The 15,942-nt window shown below is 46.8% G+C and overlaps 1 non-coding gene across 1 annotated transcript; it reads right to left on the bottom strand.

Moving 5' to 3' along the window:
• Positions 1–11,446: 11,446 nt before the first annotated feature.
• On the bottom strand, positions 11,447–11,518 carry TRNAA-GGC (transfer RNA alanine (anticodon GGC)). The gene has a single exon. It is a non-coding gene; the product is annotated as a tRNA-Ala (tRNA).
• Positions 11,519–15,942: the final 4,424 nt, after the last annotated feature.

Consider the following 15,942-nt stretch of genomic DNA (forward strand, 5'->3'; position numbering starts at 1 on the left):
GCCAGAAGTAGTCACAACAGTCCTGGGCAGATTTTTTGGATTCTTCCAGTAGGCCACTAGATGGTTAGGTGAAGGGCAGCAAAGTAAATGATTATGATGGGCTGTACAGTTTGATGATGACACAGCACTTTTTAAGTAATTGTTTTACAGAGTTGTGACAGCACCTGATAGATACCAAGCTCACTGTGCCTAGAGAGCTCGGGAAGGAAGCTGACTTCTGGATCAGCAATAGAGTGTCCAAGAAGGTACCCGAGAGTGACCATAGGAAGGGTGTTTTTAGCTCCCATCTGCAGAGGGAAGGGAAAGGCCAGGGTAACTCAGAGAATCCCCAAAAGAGTGCCAAAAGAGGTTTAAGGGAAAGGATTTCCAGACCTCTTCAGAGCACAGGAGGAGTGGGTGGGTTTGATGGGTGAAGACTCATGGCGACCTTTCACCCGCCTTGGTGTAATGGCTGTCTTCAGTCAAGGCATAAGAAGGAAGCTACCCACAGGTGAGAACTCCACAGCGGTGCCCAACACAGCCCTGGGGCAGGGTTATTCCCAGGAGGAGAAGGTAGAGCAAGCCCTAGAATCCCTTAGTTGGGAGGTGGTCCTAGAAGGTAAGTAGTGAACCCGGAGGGTGGTAACTGTCACTTTCAAGAGGTCACAGTAAACGGTGTCTATGTCATTGCTCTGGAGGATACCTGTGCCAGCCAAACCATGGTGTCAGCAAGGCTGGTTGCCCAAGAACAGTATCTGCCAGGACAGATCTGTATGGTGGCCCAGGCCCATAGGCAGGACTTTTTCCACCCTATAGCCATGGTATTCTTAGAATGGAGGGGTACTAGCTCAGAGGAGGGTTATTTTCAGTCCTCAGCTGCCCATTGGCTGCATCCTTGGCAATGAGCTTCCACAGGGGTGAAAAGAGCCTGGAGGGGTGGTCACCAGGACACCTCATAAACCCAGATTTCTAAGGGTACTGTCCCTAAATGGAGGTACGGTGGATCATACAAAGAGTAATAGGTAGGCGGTGGATGCTATCCTCAATGAAAGACCCAGTCTGACAGGGGTTACCTACTCTGAGAGGAGAGCATCCCAAGACTGACTACAATGAAGCCACTTCTCACCTGGAGGTGCTGCCTGCACCATCACAGAGACAGAGGACGGGAAAACAGCACCAGGGAGACCTCTACAAGACACATACAGAGAGACTGTGTTTCCCCCTGGAAGTCTTGGACTGTTAAGCACCTGTTTAGTCAGACCCTGAACTGGAGGGCCATCAACAGGGTGCCACCCTTGAGATGGTAAGAAAAAGAATGGACGGAGGGTGTCTAGAACCTGTAGGTTCAGCCCCCACTGTGAGAAACCTCTGAGAGGCCAGAGATACCACAGGAGCATGTGAGGAACTGTTTACTAGCTTCACAGCTGGAAGTGAGGCCTACCCAAGGCACTAGATTGGAGCCTCCACCTGGCAGTGGATAGTCAGGGTCCTTGCTCCTGATACTGAGTCAGTGGCCTCTGTTGGTTATAAACTATTTAAGCAGAGCTTTAACTGAGTTTGGCATAGAAGTCTGACCTAGGGGACAGAATGGGCCACATCACCTTGTTGGCCATGGTGGTACTGTCCGACTACTGGGATGAATCTGTGAGCAAGCTAGGTTTAGTCACCTTGCAGTTGGGGTCTGCAGCTGAGGAGAAGGATTCTCCATGACCAAGGTTAGTGACTGCAATTCTACCTTAAAAATAAACCCTTTTGACAGGTCAAAACCTCCTTTTTAAATACTGATAGGTCACCTCTATATAGGCCACAAAGTCCACAAGGCAATATGTAGAAATGTAATGTTAGTATGTCCTTACAGTGACTAGCACTCAAAAGCTATTTTTCACAGTGAGAGCTGAGCTGCCCTATGTAGAAAACCAGAGTGCAGATAAAAATCCTAATACTGTATCTCGGACCAGCTAAAAAATAATTAAACAACTATTTTAATAGGTATTAAAAATCCAATTCAAGTCAGATTTTAAATACATATTAAAGAAAAATTACTTTAAAAGAGTACCCTTTTCCAGCCTGAAGTTCCTGGATGCTATGTTGCATTTCTCCCAGAGAGGAATTAGCATTTGAATATTTATGAAAAGGGTGTGAAATGCTTCCCAGAGCGCAAACAATAGGCTGCCCTGACTGAACAGAAGTTATTCCTCTGAACCTCACTGAATATGAACAGTGGGAGCTGTGAGCATCCTTTTTTGACATTACAGTCTCAAATCCTGCTGGAGTGTCAAAACCTTACCGGACAGGTCTGCCGTGGTTTACAAATAGCAATAGCGGCACACTTGAAAGGAAGAAAACAGGATGGCAAAGCAATTCTTGTGTATCCACTGCCTGGTTGCTGAAGATCTCTGCTTTGTCCAACCAGACTTCTATATCTGGGTTTATTGTGGGTATAGTAGCTGCCCCAAACTGGATTAGATCTGAGAGGAAACTAGGATTACCACTAATGCACCCGCCACTCACACACCTAGCCCTCAGAGCCCACGCATAGTGCGACTGAAAACTTTTGTCATCTTGAAAATGCCCAAAGTGGAAAGGACTGGCCGCAGAAACTTTTACCCCGTTTGTTAGGGCGTGCCCAGAAGTCTTTCCCACCCACGAGCTTGTGCCAGGTATATATGGGGCTGCTTCAGGCAACCACTTCAGAAAACCGTTTCTGGACCTGAGGAAGAACAGAAGAGGAGTGGGCCTGCTGTCTGTGACCTGAGAGGTGCCCTGAAGGACTAAACCTGCTCCCTCTTATATCCAAGAGAAAGAAGAGGACTCAAAGAGTTATACGTTGGACCTCCTTTTCAAACTACAGGGATACAGCAAGTTACAAGAGGCATTTCCTGCAACTGCCAAGCAGACAAGTAGCAACTGGCCCTGAGCTGCACGTTGTTGGTTGCCTCTGCCTGCCCAGAGGTCTTGGAGGTCTTAGAAGTATACTCCTATGGTGGATTGTGACTTAAGGGACTAAAGTCAAAAGGTAAAATCTTTGACCAGGGTGAACCTGGTTGATATATCTGACCCAAGCTCCTCTTCAGCCAGAACCTTGGTCTCGGTCTACACTGACCAATAACTATCATTGCCACTTTGTGCTTCTTGGTGCTGTTCCTACTTAATAATTTAAAAAAATCATACCTCTTGTTCCCCTTATTGGATTTTTGTAAATTGTGGTGTCCTTTTGTTTATTAAATTTGACTCTATATTTCTAATACATTTTGACATTTTTATTAAGTTTCACGTCAATTTTATTACTGTTTTGGTAATACATAAATACTTTACACATTGCCTTAAGTTAAGCCTCTCTGCTCTGTACCATAGATACCAAGGGATTAGCCTCAGGTTAATTTAATGACTCTGAGGGTTCGCCTTGATAAAGTGTAATTATTCCTTAAGGTGGGTGGTCGCCCATTCCATATTGATTTATTATGAAAGGGCAACTCAGGAGAAGGTGTATGCAATGATTCTAATTTATTGGTGTTCCAAGTGGGCTGAGCTGAAATGGATCAACCCCCTGTTAAGGATTTAGTAGAGGAATTTTTACAAAAGTGTTTTCATTGAGAAGGTATTAGGCCTAATAATGGTGTTCAGTTTACTTAAGAAAACTGGTAAGTTTTTTTTTAAGAGAACTTAGGAATTAAACACGAGAGATCTACACTTTATTCCCCTTTTATGAATGGCATTGTTAATGGATTAAACAAAGAATTTATGGTAAGTGTGCAACTGGCAGTAAAAGCAGGTCTGGACGTTCAGCAGCATATTTCTATATAATGTAGTGAGGAGCATAGGTTTAACCAGACCAGGTAAAGAAGCAAGCTGTTTATTAGCAAGATGTTCATATATAAGCCAGGAGGCAATCAACCAGTACAGTTCAGCTGTCAGAGCACAAAAAGATGGAAAAATGAACGTGAAACAAATAAAAATACTCACTCGGAATAGAATTGGAGCATTAAGTTGGAAGGTTAAGATCAACTTTAGTGCGACTTGCTTGGACTACTACACCTCTTGTGCTCCTTTCTGCAGTAGTTGTAAAGGAGCTATGTCAGCAGCGCTAAGGCAGCACACGGTGATACATCTAAAATACTGAAAAATAAGTCTTCCTGGGGTTTCTAACTTGCAGTTGCAACTTGCATCTTCTGCAAACGGCTTAAATCCTATTGACCCTAGTTTGGGGTGGTGAAATGAATGGCACCGTTCATTTAATACAATGATGTGATGATATGCAATGCATATTCGTAATCATTGTGAGAGACAATAGACAAAGAACATCAATCTCTCACAAGCATGTCCAGGAAAAATGAAATTACAGTATCTGTGAATGGAGAGCCTAGGAAATAGTACAGCAATCACTTTAGTGTGTAATCAAGAACAATAATTTAATATCTCTGTTCCCTTGAAAAGTAGCATACTATCTTAGAAAATGAGCCAAAATGCTAGAATTGTCAACAAAAAGGTTCTAAAGAGTGCAACTACAACAACTAAAGCCATAATGTACTCATCATGGCCACAGGTTATACCCTAATTGCCATCTTTGTTCAAAGGTCTATAATTAAAATCAGCCAATTCGTATTTATGCAAAGGACCTTTCCCTATACTCTCTTGGGGCCGTTACGGGTACATAAAACACAAGTGTCCACAAAAAAAGCTTTGAAATATTCAACAGCCCTGTAAAATGTGAGGCTTCTTTCTTCTGGGTTCAACAGCAGCACTGACTGTAACACTCTAGATGCAAAGGCAATAGTTTTCTCACTTCCGAGTGAGCACTGGCCTGCACCCCAGAAACTGGAACAACCACATAGTTCAATCCTGATTGACATATCTGTTATACAGGAGCATCTGGAAAATATATCTAGTTCCACCCATATTTACTGTCTATTTTTAGCTATCGGACTCTTCAGTCGTCGTAAGAATCCTACAACAGGACATGCGTACTTCTCACTCATACTATGGCATGTTAATATATTTAGCACATTACAAGTTGCATTATGTTCTCATGTAGTTCTAGCAAAAATTCAAATATCATTAAGAAAGCTGACTAAATACCTGCACCCAAAGAGCAAACGTGCACATTTATGAAACACGGATGGTGGTGAACCTTGTGCAAAGGCACCAAAAAACATTTCATGCTCTATCAACATATACAAATACAGGGCCTCATTTACAATATTTTGATGCACGGCAGCGCAGCAGTTCTTCCTGCTACACTGCCGTGCGTCAAAATAACAGGGTAGGAATGCACCGTATCTGCAAGATACGGTGCATTCCTGTCCTCCCCTACACACAAACAGGTGCCATTTTATACTTTTTAGCAATGACAATAAGTGAATCCCATGCAGCAGAGTTGGTTAAATATCAGAATATCAACAACTAAAATATTGTCCTAAAAAACTATTGACTCTAGAATATTGATTACAGATTTACTACTCACACCTTCACATCTATGTACCTCATAAACATCCACATCTTCCAGATAGTTGGAAATGGAGTTATACAGCCATTCGGCCATTCCTTTCCATTTCACATTTCTTTAATGATGCTCTGCCAAAATATGTGGAACTTTTCACACAAAATAAATTTCACCTATATTAGAAAATGTCTTAAATAAAACATCAGTCTTGTAATCCTTGGCTAAATGTATAACCTCTTTAGGCACTAGGTGCTACATCTGGTGAAAATATTTTTGATTGCATCAAATTTGAACCACACTTTTTCAGGGACAGTTGTGATGGATGGATCAGATTCAGCAAAGTCTCCAACATAATTACACTTTTGACTAAACTGCAGACTTCGAAACTCTGAATACACACTTCACTATCATCAATCGCATGATTATCTACCACCTCTTTCATGGCATTTACCTCTCCGAATTTTCCTCCATGACATTTTTAACACACACCTGTTATTCTCTGGAACCAGCAGGACATCCTTCATGATTTACTGTGTGCAACTTCCGTCCTTATCAGTTATGTTGATTAATAAGTTCCCTCCACTATTACAAGGTGCTACACCACTCTTGCAGACTTTCCCAGCTTGTGTGTCAATACTGTCCATGTTCTTGTACTCTCATGTGAATTCTGTGCCATTCACACTTTGCTGTTATTTCTATGATCCATCCTTTGCTAAATAAATATTATGGTTCGCAAGTTTGCCTGCATCAATGGCCTGGTGAAGATATGGATTCTTATGACAAGGCGATTAATTCTGTCAGGAGCGGCCCATGCAGTGCAGTGGGCGGGGTGCGGGTTTGGAGGGGGGTGGGGGGGTGCTCAACACATGATGAGGGGAAACTAATTATTTATTTTCCCTCGTCGTCTGTCGAGTCCGTACCCTTACTGTACCGACTGTCGCAGAGGTACCCTTACTGTACCCTTCTGCCTCCAGATCGCCCTGTAACTCCGCCTGCAACACAAGAAAAAACATTATAACATTCCAGTTGCGCGCTGCTTACGCCGCGCAGGGTAAGCGGAAAGGGTGGGAACTCGCGCGGCACAGGAGTGTACCCCTGGAAGCAGAGGGCGATCTGCGGGGGCGGCGGGCTTAAGTAGGGCCTAGCCCCGCCCCGCCCAACACCAGTGGCCCGCCTCCCCCAGTAATGCCCATTGGGGCCTCCCCTCCCCAAGGCGCGGCCTCTCTCGAGAGATGGAACGGGGGGGGGGGAGGCTCCGACGGGTGGCCACTAGAGAGCTGCCCTGCTGATGTCCCCCTGCGTGGGACGCGGGCAGCGGCATAGTGACCACACCGTCATCCGCTCCACTCAAGACGTATGCACAGACATCACCCAATGATTACACTGACACATTAGTTATGGGTGAAGAACTGCTGCAGGTTTATTTCATACAACATAAGTATGACGATAGAGTGGGTTATCTTATGGGCGATCCAGGGCAAGCAGCCCCTCGCTGCTCCGCCCGCCTTGCGAGCCAGCACGCACGGTGGGTCGATGCCCGGCATTGCGGCACATTTTTCAGATCCTCCTTTGGATCACGTGATCTGTCTAATACTCCCGCCCCTTTTAACGGGGGCGGAGCGTGTTATGGCACACCCCCGGTTGGTCAGGCCCCCCAACCGCCTGAAGGACTAACGGGGCGCCGTTGCGGTCTTCCCAGAACCTCCTTCGGCTCCCGGACCTTGGCTCGGGCACCCTTACTTTGCCGGACAGGGGTACCCTTACTGTACCGACTGTCGCAGAGGTACCCTTACTGTACCCTTCTGCCTCCAGATCGCCCTGTAACTCCGCCACAGCTCTGGGGAGGCCCCCGTCGCTGCCAGAGCCCCCCCTTCCTCCCTTCGCTGTTATAGGTGCCCTGCCCCTGCGAGCTAGCTTTAGTGGGCTAAATTATGGGTCCTGTTCTGTAACCCGTAAATAACAGCAATAATTTGCAACTTTACTCAGAAGCCCAGTGCAGACTAACAAAAGAGATTTCTACAAGAAGTGAATTGACTCAGGGATGTCTTTTGGCCCCACTGCTGTTCAGCTTATACGTGAATGGTGTTCTTAACTTTCTTTGCGATGCGACTGCAGATCTTCCTAACGTAATTGTGTGAAGATTTAAAACCTACATATGGAGCAAGAACTGAACCATAGCATTTTTTTTTTTTTTTTAAATCTTCAATCCATCTCTACCCTTCATTCGCTGAACATAATTTTATAAACAATGGAAGATATGTTCTCTGCAGGTAAAGGTGGGTGTATTTTCGGAAAACAGAGTTTCTATCCTAGCACTAAGATGGTTTTAATTTCCACTTTGTCTACAAAGGTGATGTATTGATAGTGTTATGGTTCCCGAATTGCTGCTGCTTCGGGTTTGCATGATGTCTGGCAGGGCAAAATATTTAACGCTGACTGCTATATGGACGCCTTTTATCATGACTCCGGATAAAGCCAAAATGGCTGACTGACAGAAAGATGAGAATATGCTTCTGAAGGATACATATCTTTCAGCTCGAGGACCAAAATTTGTGAACGTTTCAAACTCCCTAGGCTCCGAGGAAAGACTGAGCGAAGGAGAGCAACACCTAAATCTGTTTCTCAGGCTGGAAAATATGGCATGGGTAACAAGGCTTTGGTGAAATTGGCGTTTATGGACATGAAATCCTATTATGATTTTTCAATTGGCCAAATTAGGGTCCTTTCTGGCTTAGAAGTGTGTTTCCAACAGCTACAGCACAATAAAGCAAGATGAAGGTAACGTGTGAGTTAACTACCTTCCTTACGTGTATAAACACAAGCTGACATCACGGGTATCTAATGCGGGGATGGGCACTTAAAAGCTGTGAACAACAGACAGTAAGGGGGCAACAGCCTCTGTCTTTGTACTCTCACCCAGCACACGGAAAACATATGCTCACTGTCCCTGGCTGCTTCATGTCACTGTCTCTGAATGGTTAATGCCACAAACCTTAGCTGGTGACAGCATTATTGGCAAATGATTCGTTGAGACAATCTCACCTTCCTACAGCATGCCGATACAAATAAATGAAAAAATCGATAAAAACTGCTAACTCTGCCGTATTTACCTTTTAGGCCATTAACTCCCTACTTTTGCTTCCTTTCACGTTGTATTATTATCCTATTGTTTACTTCAGATTGACCAATATCTCATCAACATCTCCTTGTTTTAGCCTTTCTACTGCCAATAATGACCTAGCATTCTGGGGATCTATCTTAACTAGCCAGATAATACAGGCTTAATGATTTTGCAAATTAAGTTACAGTAAATTAGATGATGGAGTCTTATTCTAGCCTTGTTGTTCAATAGTTCATATAAACTCAAACTAAGATACTTCCCGCAAACTCCTAAAACATGGCTAGTTAGACAGGTATATGAGTATAGTACCACTCTAACAGGTTTCAGAGTAGCGCCAGGAAACCAACATGGTACGTGTGCCCTACAAATTTAGTATAACACAACATAACAAATGTTGGATTGGATATCATAATATTTTAGGAGCAGAACATAATGTGTTTTATGCACAAACTGAGAGATTCGAAAACAGGGCTGGTGGAACCACACAGGATGTTTCACAAGCCATACTGTTGGCATAAACAATTAATAAAATTGAAATTACACTATTTTGAAATTAATTAAATAGAAGTCAACAAATTTAACGATATTTTGGACTAATAGTTATGGTGAAAGGTGAGATAAGTTTACCTCCTTTTACAAAACCAATTCTAAGAAATTGTAGATCAATTTGTATCAGTTAATAACATTAACTAACAACATTATAGAACAAACATTAAACAAATGGTAAATATTTTCACTGCCGCATGACTTTGATATGTCAAACGTACTCTTTGCCAGCCACTCGCGGGTTTAATAAGGAAGCAGGCCTAGGCTGATGGGGATTAAGATAGTCACATGAGATCAAATATTGGTTAAATGTTTGGATTCGGAATACTGATTTATTATTGTGAGTTCCACGCTTAAGTCAAGAGATGCTGCTGCCTTCATCTTTAGCCTTGCTATTCGGAAACAGCTGGGGTAATGTTTTCTTCAACTCACAGTCATAGTGGCAGCTTAGTCTATACAGAAAAGTCAGCAGCCTGAGCTGTTTTGAGACAAGCGGAAGGCCTGGGTTTGTGTGTCAAACATGACATCTTTAAGGTTATTCCCCTTGTTCTTCAGGGAGGCAAGGTAAAGCCCAGAGTGACATGGTCTGCCGAGACCTAGCCTTGCTTTCCTCTCCTGCGACCTTTTGTAGTTCGATTATGTATTTTATGACGGTGACAGATGCTATCACAGTTGTTTGATAGGCACCAGGGCCAGATGAAATTAAAGTGCAGTAAGTTCTGGAAACTAAGGATCGGGTCCATTTCAGGAAGCACAAGGAGCTGAAAATATTTGGTGTCGCCCATAGATGCCCTGTATTGGGTGAGTGATATCTGAGAGCTGTACTCCGTCGAGAAGGACATTGCCAAATAGCCAAGCCAATGGCACATCAAGTGGTTATGGTGAAAAATCTTGAAAGTCAGTACCTACGGGCCCCGTGCCCATCCCGATGAAGGATGTGCATTACCAACAGTGAGAGCCGTAGTCATTACTGGTGGGCCCAGGCAAAGTCAGGCAGATCATAGCTACCCCAGGTCCATTTAAAACATTTACATTCCAGTGCTGACGTACCCACTTCTAACATTTTATTTACTTGCCAGGCTTCCCTTTCATCAGTCCTACTGATGTAATCTGAACTAGCAACACCTCACGATCCACGGCTGTAATTTGAGTGACGCTAGCATGCAGGTAACCCAAAACATTCCAAAATTCCATCCACACGCTCATCCCTGCACTATAATTCTACTCATTTAATTTACTTATAACGTCACGGAAATTGGACAATATGTCACACACACTGCCAAGCTCTTACGTTGACACAATAAGGCTCAAAACCATATCCTGGGTTCAGTACCCGAACCTGGCCTCCCTCACCCTGTCTAACACATTCGCATACATTCCCAACAGACCGCTGCTCAGAGGACAAATCCACAGCTGTCTGACCAGCAAAAATTAGGCCCTATGGGCTGACCGCACGCACGTGGCCGAGCCCCAAATCACCAGACTCGCTGCATGATATCCTGACTTTTTTTTTTTTTTTAACATACCCATGGATCATCTGGTTCGGATATGGATGGCACCAGAGTGGGGTCAAACACATTGAACAATACTGCCAGAGATTAATTTTGCTATGTGTGACGTTTTTGCCAACCGTGTAAAGAGTGACAGTTACCCAAGTGTGATTGACACTTATCGCCCGCATAATAAAGCCAATGAGACATACATGTCAGAGATTGCACCACTGCAGTTTGGAAAAAAGACAGGCGTGCCGTGCGAACCCCGCCCGCACTTATATGAGCTGAAAAGACGCAGCGTTCAACGACGACGACGCCATACTGCGATCCTGGGCATATCACTATGCGTACGTCCCAGCATGTGAGGCAACTGTTGCTATGGAAAGCGCTAAGATCCCCAATACGGGTCAAGCGCGCGCTAAGCAATCTCCCGCCCCCAGCCTGCCGCTGGCATTGCGTGAGTGAAGAGGTCACCGAGAGACCAAGGGAATAACAGGCGTACTGCACATAGATGGGTTTTTCCTGGGTTGTAAACCGGAGCTATGGTCAAATCCACGGACTGCGGCCTAGTTCCTGTGTGAGCCCTCATTTAACCTTTTGTGCTGTTGCTCTAGGGGGGGCAGGTGAGGCGCGTTCCGGTGAGGAGGGGGGGGGGAAGTAGGTCGGAAGTGCGCCTAGTTATATACTGCTGGCTGCGCGAGCGAGCAGTTAACTAACAAGAGATAGACCCATTTAATGGGATTTTTCAAGGCAAACGTCTAACAGATTAAGCGGGGTCCTCAACCCAGTTGGAGGAAAGTCTCTTCCTTCGTCGTGATGCCAGCCTAGCTCTCTGCACAAAGTCCCAAGGTAAGCATGGCAAAAGACTGGAGATGCCGGGGATAGATCCCGGGGCCTCATACCTGCCAAGCATGAGCTCTACCACTGAGCTACATCTCCACCGACTCTTGCTCTCGTCACCACCAACACTCACCGGGATAACCGGGATCCGAGATGCCACCTTCGCGAAGGGGCCATGCTTACCCCGCTAGGCGAAAGGACCCGCAAACAATGCCCTGCGCGGACCAGTGCGACCCTGCACCACCAACTCCATAATGGCACTCACTCCGGCCTACAGTGTCGGGCGCCGCTTCCTCCCCAGACCACTGCCGACCGACACAAACCAAGACCCACTACATTGTTTGGACGAACTGGGGAGAATTCACCACGAAACAATGGGCATGAAGTGTTTTTACAGTAGACAATAGAGTACCAGCTTCCCAAAATCGGAGTGGCCAAACGTTCCTTGCTGAACTCACAATGCTCTTCTCAGTTGTCCCTACTCTCCGTGACTTGTGGTGCGAGCGAGACTCGGACAGTTAAAACTTGGCTCTGCAAGGGGCCAGCTACCAACACAAATCCCTTAGTTAAGCGCGGGGGGATGATGAATAGGTCCAAGCTCCCGGATGTCGAACGGCTCTGAGCTCGAACCTGGACTCTCCGATCTAAGGCGGCAGCTCACTCCCTGCAATCAACCCAACTATGAAGGCCTCATGGCAATATGCAGCACGGTGAAGCACGGGCACTAAACTCCTTGCCAATCCATAGCTAGGCATGTAGGATAAACAAGAATGCGGACGGAGCACTGCGCACAACGGACACCAGCCCAAGCCCTCTCCGCCCCCCTCGTGTCCGCACGGTGGGGCGGACAGAGGACCCGGCAGATGCACGAAAACATACCACCGCTCACGCGCACTCGCCCCGGTTTTTCAACAATGCCACATCCGGAGAGTTCTGTGCTAGCCACACAGCCTCTGAGCGCGGCGCTGACAGAGGTGTGCATTCTCCCCTATTCCCAATGGTGCCACTACTACCTACGCAAGGGGCCTACAACAAACCCACTCGAACACTGCACCGATGCAGCACCCGCACTCAATGCGCCTGCACTCACACTTCCCCCCCAGAGCTCTGAGCCTTTGACAATCTTGCGGCAGCGCCACCTCTTGGCGTGGGGGGTAGGGTCACCTTGGTAAAATGAGTGCACCCATTTGCAACATTAATCTATGCTCACCAATTTATGGATTGCGGTGTGTAAGCAGCTCCAGATGAACGCTTGTAGCTCGCCGTTGAACACTAGGACCCCAAGATACAAATTCAAGCAACAAAGGATGCCTCTGCAATCTACTTGGCACACGTTCCTTGCAGCAGGCACATTAACCCTCTGCACGAACTTCAACTAAGTCAAAAACTCCAACAGCGACACGTGGCGAAAGCAGGTATTATAGGCGCTTAACGGCTGAAAATTGTTGCATATTTATATAGCGCAAACTCGACCCGAAGGCAGCGGAGCGCTTCACACGAGCACCGTATTTACACTACACCATCAGGCACGGAGAGACCAAGCGACCCGCCTCAGAATCACAGGAAGCGGAAGCGACCCTTAGGCTTGAACCCTGGCACTCAGCCCCAAAGTCCGCAGGCTAGCCGAGGCGCCACATCCCCTCCCCGCTTTATCCACGGGTCTGATTGTTATATATAAAGCGCGACTCTGCCGAACCGCCTTGGCGCGTATTAAAAGCCTAAACGTTAGTAACCCTGATCTGTTGCCCCAAAGGCGGCTGTGCCGTCGATGGGGGTATATGCTGAGCCCCGCGCCCATTTCCCCGGAGAGGTGGTAGGAGCGCTGTCGAGGCCCGACTCACGGTCAGCAGCCCCCCTGACCCCACCAAGCACGGCAGAAGCAAATACAGATGTAGCTGAAGGCTCATTCCTGTAACAACGAGCTATTGTAAAATACCCTTATTGCAATTACCAGTGTTGCGCCGTCGCCGAGACCCGTGCTCGTTGCCAAGCCTCGAATTCCGGTCCCCCAGAAAACGTCGACCGCTATGACCAGCCAGCAACCCCATTACACAGCGCCCGATGCCGAGGTTTCCCGCCGCTCGCACCCCACTTCATCCAACCTCCCCACAGCCACCCATCGCTGCGTGGGTATCGTCAAAGAAATCGGAGGGCTACGTATATGAGACCGGAGACATTTGCTTAACAGTTACAGTAGTTAACCTTTATATATTTATATAGCGCGAACTCGACCCGACGATAATGGGGCGCCTTACTTCGCTCCGTATTTACAGTGGCTACGGCATAATACGTTAACGCGCTCTGCTAATAAACAGTTATTCACAGTGATCAGACCTTAACAATAATGCCACAGTGCCTCCGCTCTTAGCGCGTCCTTACAATTAGCCAAGATCGGACTCCGAGCCGCCACTCCTAGCGACTGGACTCGAACCAGGCTCTCCTGCTACACGGTCCGCCTTCCTCGCCCTCCGCCCTGCACAGCCCGCGAAAATGGCTCTCGCCGCTATCTACAAAACTGACCAACTCAATAAACTCTGCTGCCCAAAGAAACTACACTCACCGAAAACAAAAGGCACGGTGTGAAAAACCGGTGTGCAGGGCAGCGAGGAGGACCCAGCGCTGGGGCGACACCCGACGTGGCGAACGGCGGGAAGGTAGCAAGGAGAGACCACGACTCGACAGACGGCGTGTCCGGCGTGTCCGGCGCAAACTCGCGCGGCACAGGAGTGTACCCCAGGAAGCAGAGGGCGATCTGCGGGGGCGGCGGGCTTAAGTAGGGCCTAGCCCCGCCCCGCCCAGCACCAGTGGCCCGCCTCCCCCAGTAATGCCCATTGGGGCCTCCCCTCCCAAAGGCGCGGCCTCTCGAGAGAGATGGAACAGGGGGGGGGGAGGCTCCGACGGGTGGCCACTAGAGAGCTGCCCTGCTGATGTCCCCCTGCGTGGGACGCAGGCAGCGGCAGTCACATTGTACAGCGCTTTAATTCTAGTAGTGCTGCACCAGCACACCTGATTGGGTTTAGCTGGGGTGGGGTGTGTAGGCTGCTGCCAGCGTGCCTGTCTGAGCCCACCTGTGCTGTTCGGTCACTGAGTGCACTTGTGCCACCTGGCCTGCCCTAGAAGTACTGAATGAAGCTCTCCCCAGCTGACCTGCAGGACCCCAGTACGCTCCGACTACCAGAGAGCTCCAGGGTTCTCAATCCGAGAACAGAAACTGAAGACAGACTTCAGCTTCGGTCAAGCTGCAGCAATGGGTCCTGCATTCACCATTGGCGCAGTAAATGCATTTGCACCAAGGCCCAGAGCTGGTAAAGTGACACACTTTATTACAAACAATGACACACTGTTCTGTGTTCAGCCTGTAATGTGTGTCATTGTTGACGTCCTAGCGCAACATGAGGTTAGCCAGTCATATGCGCCTTGTGCAATGTAACCGTGCTTAACTCAAAAGTCAGTGAATATCCCTCACACAACAAACTCTGACATACAGTTAGCTGAGTGACAACAGGGGGGCCAGGAGCTGGTGAAGGAGGTGTGGCCTAACGGCTAGAGTGGTTGACTGAGGAGCTGGGAAAATAACTAGGTTCGAGTCCTGGCATCGGCTCAACATTCTGGGGAAATCATTTCATCACACTGTGCACCAAGTTTATGTAGATTATAATTGTACTTAACATTTCCCAACAACACGTTTTATTATGATAAGGAATTCTGTCCAACCAAGTTTAAATGTTACTTTATGTCTGGTACAGAACATGCCAAAGGCTTAATCTCTTCCCCAGATAAAATGAAGAGCCGGACTCCCTTTTGTTACAACGTGATTAAGGCAATTATCTTTGTATTAGGTGTTCAAGGCCCAATCAATCAATCAATCCAAAAAATTTATTTCGGACATTGCGGCCACAAAAGCACAAAATATACACAATTACAATTAAACATTATATAGTTAAAATATAGTAAAATATCATTAACCATCCCAGCATTGAAGAATAGAGTCAATCTCTCAACCTCGAAGCAAATATGAATTCATATAAAGTATGTGCAAAAAAAAAAAGACATAGGGCCATATGTACGTAGCCTAATACCGGTCGGTAACGGCCGATTTTCGGTAATTATACCGTTACCGACCGGTATTTAGGCTTTTGACATGTAGGGGGCTCATTTCTGTATTCGGTAATTTACCGAATCGGTAAAATTACCGAATCGGTAATTTTACCGATTCGGTAAATACCGAATACAGAAATGAGATGTAGGGGGAGTGTGTGGTGGGTGTGGGGAGTCGTTATTTACCACCAACTGAAAGTTGGTGGTAAATGACAAATGACTCAGTTAATGCATTTTTAAGCCCTTAGATGTGTGCAATGTGGCAGACACACATGCCCTCAGGGCATGTATGTGTGCCACATGTGCACACATGCAGAAATCAGGGGTGCAACAGGGTGTCAATGTGACACCCTGCCACCCTTGATTAAGCTCCCCCATTACCGATTCGGTATTTACCGATTCGGTAATGGTAACTGGCTTCCCAT

This window comes from Triturus cristatus, chromosome 1_1 (genome assembly GCF_964204655.1).
Source record: "Triturus cristatus chromosome 1_1, aTriCri1.1, whole genome shotgun sequence".
Lineage (NCBI taxonomy): Eukaryota > Metazoa > Chordata > Amphibia > Caudata > Salamandridae > Triturus > Triturus cristatus.